At 40.5% G+C, this 7,500-nt stretch overlaps 1 protein-coding gene across 1 annotated transcript in view; it reads left to right on the forward strand.

The window, feature by feature from the left end:
- The first annotated feature begins 6,540 nt into the window (after positions 1-6,540).
- The window catches only part of LOC143295127 (uncharacterized), a 28,893-nt gene continuing 27,933 nt past the window's right edge, over positions 6,541-7,500 (forward strand). The window contains exon 1 of the mRNA XM_076606691.1: positions 6,541-6,586. The gene's annotated coding sequence lies outside the window, so the exon portion shown is untranslated. The remainder of the gene's footprint in view (positions 6,587-7,500) is intronic.

Raw genomic sequence — 7,500 nt, forward strand, 5'->3', positions numbered from 1 at the left:
ATCCTGTAATCCATGAGGAAATCAGAAAACCGTGAAGAGTGGAGAGGGGTGGTGGCCAGGTCAGCAGCGGTGCCCCAACGGTCTGAACCCAGACTACGGGAGAGTTGAAGTTGAAGTTGTTGAATCCATGTCAGCGTTCATTGGGTTATGGAAACAAGAACATACCCAGCATCCACACGCCCGAAAACGGAGTGTGGCTGCCAACCTGGCGGGGTAAATAAACAGAACGGACATACACGTAAAATGTCGCATGTCTGTCTTAGTGTGTATGTGTGCGTGCCTGAAACCTGATGGAATGACACAGGAAACGAATGACCAACGGCAGCCGTCAGTCGGCTCTACCCAGGTAGGCAGCCTGTTGTGCAAATGACCCCAGTGTTTGTAGAGCGCTAAGAGCTTGGTCTCTGACCGAGGATAGGCGCTATATAAGTATCATATCAATCAATCAATCAATGACACATGAAACGAATGATGAGCGCCCAGTGGCAGCCGTCAGTCGACTCTACCCAGGTAGGCAGCCTGTTGTGCAAATGACACCGTGTTTGTAGAGCTGGGTCTGCGACCGAGTATAGGCGCTATATAAGTATCCATATCAATCAATCAATCAATCAATTAATCATTCAATCAATCAAACCTAACTAAACTAAACTGTCGTTAGCAAGATCTGATGGCCGTGCTGAAACAGTCCCCCCCGCCAAGTATCTGTTCAGGGAGGGATGAAGACGGACGGGAAGACGAAAGAAACAGCAAGGAAGGATTGCATGCAGAATGGACTGGCGAAACCATCTGCAGGAGACCCAGGCTTTGATGACACACAACCTACAGGCCTGGGAGGGAAATGGTGAGCAGTTCTTCCGTGCGAGCGGTGCCCCAGATGACTCTTCACAGAGTTAACTCTCTCCATACGGACGGCGAAAGAGACGACGTTAACAGCGTTTCAGCCCAGTTACCATCATCAAAATATTGCAAGCGGAAGGCTCTTATACTGAAGAGGTGAATGTTGACAAAGAATACCACAATTCTGACGACGGAAGCTAAAGGTTGGGTCATTCAGACACCCACTGGACATCCGAGGGGTCTGTGTAGAAGAGAAGAGAGGACTGGCCGTACTGAGTGAGTTAAAACAAGACGACGACGACAACGACGACGACGACGACGACGAAGAAGAAGAAGAAGAAGAAGAAGAAGAAGAAGAAGAAGAAGAAGAAGAAGAAGAAGAAGAAGAAGAAGAAGAAGAAGAAGAGGGAGGAGGAGGAAGAGAAGAAGAAGAAGATTGATTGATTGAATCTTTAATGGGTAAAGAATTAGGCGCAGTAAAGGCCTTTTTACAATTCTGCCCATTTAACGACACAGAACATAAAAATAAAGAACGACACAAAACATAGAAATAAAGAAATAAAATAAAATAAAATAATAACGACGAATAAAAATAGCAACTAGAATAGTCTATGAAAAGTAACAAAGCGATGAAAAGAACAATTGGTACATTACATGTACGTACGTACTTACACACACACACACACACACACACACATACACACACACACCCTGTCACATGTAATTTAAGTTAATGACAAAGTGCCAAAGTGTCGCAAATCTCTTATTGGATTGTGTTGTTTCAATTCTGGTTTTTCCTTTCTGTTCCATTTTATCTGTTTTGCAACATTTTGTTCTGATTAGTACCTACTATGTCACTTTCGCTTTACAGTTAATGACATTAAACATTTCAATGTTCAGTTTTCATATTCCTTCCCTCCGGATTTTTTTCCCTGGTTGTTCTGTTTGAGTTGTCAATGGCACAAGGAGACTTCCTTGTCCCCTGTCTGTTTCATGATGACATGGTATGTTTTCCGTGAGTGACCGAAAAAGGAGAGAGAGAGAGAGAGAGAGAGAGAGAGAGAGAGAGAGAGGATGGGGTCGGATTACTTATATATAATATACAACCCAGCAATTATTCAAGAGGAAATCAGCAGGGACCATCGATTTTCTTTGAAACTAGCCACTAGGATGGGTACACTCTTGAATTCACTCATATTTTGTGACGATCAGGATCAGCCATACGTGCATAGCATGCAGGATGGGAAAAATCCACTTTCGCGTTTCCAGTGACAGGGTTATTCGTCATCGTTCATCGGGGAGAGTTATGTGATACCTTATTCCTTGTTGCCTATTCCAGATGGGATTTTTTTCACCTAGAAGAGCGTCGGGAAATGAAAACCCCAACAAAACTGAGAGGCGCAATAGCCAAGTGGTTTAGGCGTTGGACTTTCAATCTGAGGGTCCCGGGTTCGAATCACGGTAACGGCGCCTGGTGGGTAAAAGGTCGATAATTTTCCGATCTCCCAGGTCAACATATGTGCAGACCTGCTAGTGCCTGAACCCCTTTCGTGTGTATACGCACGCAGAAGATCAAATACGCGCGTTAAAGTTCCTGTAACCCATGTCAGCGTTCGGTGGGTTATGGAGACACGAAAATACCCAGCACGCATAAAAAATGCTAATAATGGTCAAAGTTATGACCGTTGAGCATCAATGGAAGAAGAATTTGTTATATATGTTATATATTATATATGTGTGTATGATAGTCAGTCGTGTCCGACAATGACTATCAGAACAACAGAGGAGACAACTGCTGTCCCGACTATCTTGGCTGGAATCTGGTTATAGTGGAGAGTGTCTTGCCCAAGTTACATCTCCACTCTCTCGGCCAAGTGGGATTTTTGGTTGGACAGTCGGCGTTAGGGTGGTTCCCAAAGGCCAGCTCGCCCCCCAAGGCTGAAGCACTAAGAGCCAGTGCAGTCTTATCTCCTAATTTGAGAGTCATAGTCCTTCACAAAAGATTTAGCTTGTTATCCAGCCCTACACACGGTGGATATGAACTCACTGCCCCGATGACATTAAAAGGCAGTAGGACCTTTTTAATTTTCGACGTGTTTTTTTTATTTTTTACTCACTTGTGTAAACAAAGTGAGTCTATGTTTTAACCCGGTGTTCGGTTGTCTGTGTGTGTGTCTGTGTGTCCGTGGTAAACTTTAACATTGCCATTTTCTCTGCAACTACTTTGTCAGTTGACACCAAATTTGGCATAAAAATAGGAAAAATTCAGTTCTTTCCAGTCATCTTGTTTAAAACAATATTGCACCTCTGGGATGAGCACAAAAAAATGAAGCCTAATCATATGCAAACTGCATTTACTGTTATATTTATATTTTTTGTATTCTCTAAACTTGGCACTTTGATCTGATATTCTGACCCAACAACAAGAGCAGTCATTATTATCATTTTTTGTTCAAACAGGAACTTCTTTTGCCAAGCATGGAAGTTTTATTCATTTTGCAAACGTTTTGGTGCAGATAGTAAAAAAGGGAAATTACTCTGTAATGCTAGGGGACTTAATTTGCTTTAAACTGATCTTTCTCATCTTAAACATTACATTTTGAAATTATACTCAATACATAAAAAGCTTGGATTTTTTTTATATTTTTTATTTTTAAGTGTATCACAAGTGAATCTTGAAGGCCTTCCCTCTCTTGTTTTTGTTTGTTTTGTTTTAACGAAGGGACATGGGGGCAGTGGCATACTTCGCGGTTGTGTGTATTCGTTTTTTGGTAGAGTTTTGAGTTTAACGACCTATCGGCAATGAGCCCTTAAGGTCAAGTTGTTCGTGGCTGTGGAGATGTGTTGTGGTCAAGGCGTTGGTCCTGTGGTCTTGGGGGGGGGGGGGGGGGAAGTGACTGTGTCCTGTGTTTTGCTTATAGAAGACCACAGAGTCGAAGTGGTTCTGTGGCCGTGAGAAAATTCAGACTTTGATGCTCAATTTTTTTCCCCCGACGTGATAATAATGCACTGTTTACGCAAAAGTGTCTTTTTTTTTTCTTTTTTTCTTTTTTGACAAATTACTTAATACGTTGTGTGTACAACATGTTCTTGAAGAAAAAAAAAATCAAAGAAACACTGTAACGAAACCAATTATGGTTTGAACTCTGAACACACGTATGAGTTGTTGCGGTATGTATTGTTGCCCTTGCATGGATTGTCGCCCTTGCATGGATTGTCGCCGGTGACAATACTTGCGGCTCTCACTGCATGTATTCCGCCCCTCTGGGCTGGTATCATTGTATACATGCCGCAACATGAGTATGCTTGCGTATGTGGGTTTGCTGAACAGGGATCATTTTTGACTCACTTGTGTAAACAAAGTGAGTCTATGTTTTAACCCGGTGTTCGGTTGTGTGTGTGTGTGTGTGTGTGTGTGTGTGTGTGTGTGTGTGTGTGTGTGTGTGTGTGTGTGTGTCTGTGTGTGTGTGTGTGTGTCCGTGGTAAACTTTAACATTGCCATTTCCTCTGCAAATACTTTGTCAGTTGGCACCAAATTTGGCATGAAAATAGGAAAAATTCACTTTTTTCCAGTCATCTGGTTTAAAACAATATTGCACCTCTGGGATGGGCACACACACAAAAAAAAAAAAAGAAAAAAAGAAGCCAAATTATATGCAGACTGAATTTACTGTTATATTTATATATTTTTTATTCTCTAAACTTGGCACTTTGATCTGACACAACAACAAGAGCAGTCATTTATATCATTTTTTGCTAAGCATGGAAGTTATATTTATTTTGCATGTCTTTGGTGCAGATAGTAAAAAAGGGAAATTAATCTGTAATTAATGCTATGGGGCTTAATTTGCTTTAAACTGATCTTTCTCATCTTAAACATTATATTTTGAAATTATACTCAATACATAAAAAGCTTGTGTGTTTTACTCTCAGTGTACAGGGCTTTGACTATGTTCATTCACCCAAGTGGTCTTTTTCGGAAAATACTAAAATCAATATGACGAGCGGACTTTATAGATCTATAGGCGGAGCCCTGAAGGTCATGGGCAAAAATCAATTGCGTACACATATTTATACATATTCAAAGCGCGTGCTCGCAAGCTCGAAGGACGACATTTCGTGTCATAATGTTGACCTGCCCGTTCAATCCAATATTCAATCGACAATACAAGATAACATATGATAGAAAGTTGGAGAAGGAGACCGTTAAATATTTATTCAGAGAAAGTTTTGTGAACGCCTCATCACTTACTGGATTATGCCCCAAACTGCCATGAGGATATCCATAGAATCAGTCGAAAGTCACAGCGAAAAATAATAAACCACGAGAGTTAATACCCTTGAACTGATGAAACGCAAAAATTTCCGGTCTTGGCTTTTCTCAAAATGAAGCCCTTTTCACTTCATACGACGTTTAGAAGTACTTGTACTTGGCTCTACATGTTATTAGTTTAACAAATTACTCAATTTTCATATCAACTTTAAAACTATAAAACTAGAATGAACATTGAATCGACCGTGTTAACTGGGCCGTGTAACTAAACTTGTACATCTATCTAGATCCAGAGAAAACGGGTAAATGTTGCAGTGTGATTGCGGCGATAGCCACGTCTCCATTACCGCGGACTTAAAAAGAATTTTTAATTGCCCTTGAAGATTTTTTGAACGCCCAAGATACACCAGAATAATATGACTTAAACAGCGTGCTCACTGCGAATACCGCAATCTGATTTATCGCCCTTTAAAAAAAGCATGTTTACATGTTATATTTTTGAACGTCAGTTAAGGAGCCACGACAGTGTAATGGATAAGATAGTTTCTTGTCATCCGAACACGCGGGGTTCGAATCTGCCGTTCGGACTTTTTTTTTTTTCTTTTACTTTTAACCCGAAGCTTTATAATGACAAATACAGAACACATTTTAACGATTTCATTTTTTTTTTTTTAAAGTGTATCACAAGTGAGTCTTGAAGGCCTTGCCTCTCTTGTTTGTTGTTGTTCTAACTTCATTTCAATCTGTGGATCTTTCATGCATTTACTTATATGTTTTTGGGTTTTTTTTTTTGTTTTTTTGTTTTTTAAGCTAACGGTTTGTACATATATAAGGTCTGCTCTCACGTCAAAGCCTTAACCAGCGTGTTTTGGTTCATGCAAAGGTCAAGCGTCTGCTCCTTTTTAAGGCAGATGTGGTGTAGCGTACATGTATCAGTCCAGCACTCTTCGACACTAGCTTGAAAATGAAATTGAAGCGTTCTCCCAGTCTTTCGCTCTCCATTCATATTCTTCCAAGGCATTACCAAAAGCAGGCAGGCAGGCAGGCAGACAGACAGTTCCAGTTTCAGTTTCAGTAGCTCAAGGAGGCGCCACTGCGTTCGGACAAATCCATATACGCTACACCACATCTGCCAAGCAGATGCCTGACCAGCAGCGTAACCCAACGCGCTTAGTCAGGCCTTGAGAAAAAAAAAAGAAAAAAAAAGAAAAAAGTGAATAAATAATAGATAAGCGTACATAAGTAAGTAAGTAAATAAATAAATAAATAATAATTATAATATTTAATTTTTTTTAAAAGGTGACAGACAGACAGACAGACAGACAGATCGGTGTGTTATCTTTTATATCAATGTTTCTCCTGTTTGTCAGATCATGCGTCCTCTGAACCTTGGTGACAATATAATTATTTTAGCCTTCTATTTCCTCCCAGGAAAACAAGGAATCACGCCTGGAAAAGCTACTGGACATGTGAAAGGTGTCTGGCATTCGTCCGGTACACTGATTTTCCTGTCCGTATGTGTGACTGTGTGACTACCCTCTCTGTCTCTCTGTCTCTCTCTCATTCTGTCTGTCTCTGTCTCTCTCTTTCTCTGTCTGTCTATATATCAGTCTGTCTGTAATGTCTGCTGGTTGTGTGTTTATCTGCTGCCTCTTATCTATTTATCTATCCATCTATCTAGATCTATTAAAATGTATGTACATATATATATATATATATATATATATATATATATATATGTGTGTGTGTGTGTGTGGGGGGGGGGGGGGTCCGTCTCTCTCTCCCTCTCTCCCCTCTCGCTCTCTCTCTCTCTCTCTCTCAACTCTCTAAACAACTAGCAGTTTATCCGTATAAAGCCTTCAAAATTAGATATATAAGTTGCAGTTTGAATGTGTGTGTGTGTTTTCATTTTTGTTACTGTGTGTGAATCAGATCAGAAATATCAAATGCAGCTGATGATTATTTTTTTCTCATTTTCAGGTAACATCTTTGTTACTAAGCATATATATGTATTATCTATGAAATGAAGTGATTGTTTGTACCACCGCTTCATGAGGGACCATGGCCTTTATTGAATAAAACATCCGTATCCGTATCCGTATCTCTCTCTCTCTCTCTCTCTCTCTCTCTCTCTCTCTCTCTCTCAATCTCTCTCACATTAATTTTAGTATCAATTACAACTGTCAACGTGGATTTGATGATAACAAAGTGTGGCTTTAATCATCAGGTTGTCGATACTGATGACATATTTCTCTTCCCTCCCCCCCACACCTCCCCCTTTCTCTCTCTCTTATCCATCTGTCAATGTGTGTGTGTGTGTGTGTGTGTGTGTGTGTGTGTGTGTGTGTGTGTGTGTGTGTGTGTGTGTGTGTGTGTGTTCTTTATCACAT

This window comes from Babylonia areolata, chromosome 20 (genome assembly GCF_041734735.1).
Source record: "Babylonia areolata isolate BAREFJ2019XMU chromosome 20, ASM4173473v1, whole genome shotgun sequence".
NCBI lineage: Eukaryota > Metazoa > Mollusca > Gastropoda > Neogastropoda > Buccinidae > Babylonia > Babylonia areolata.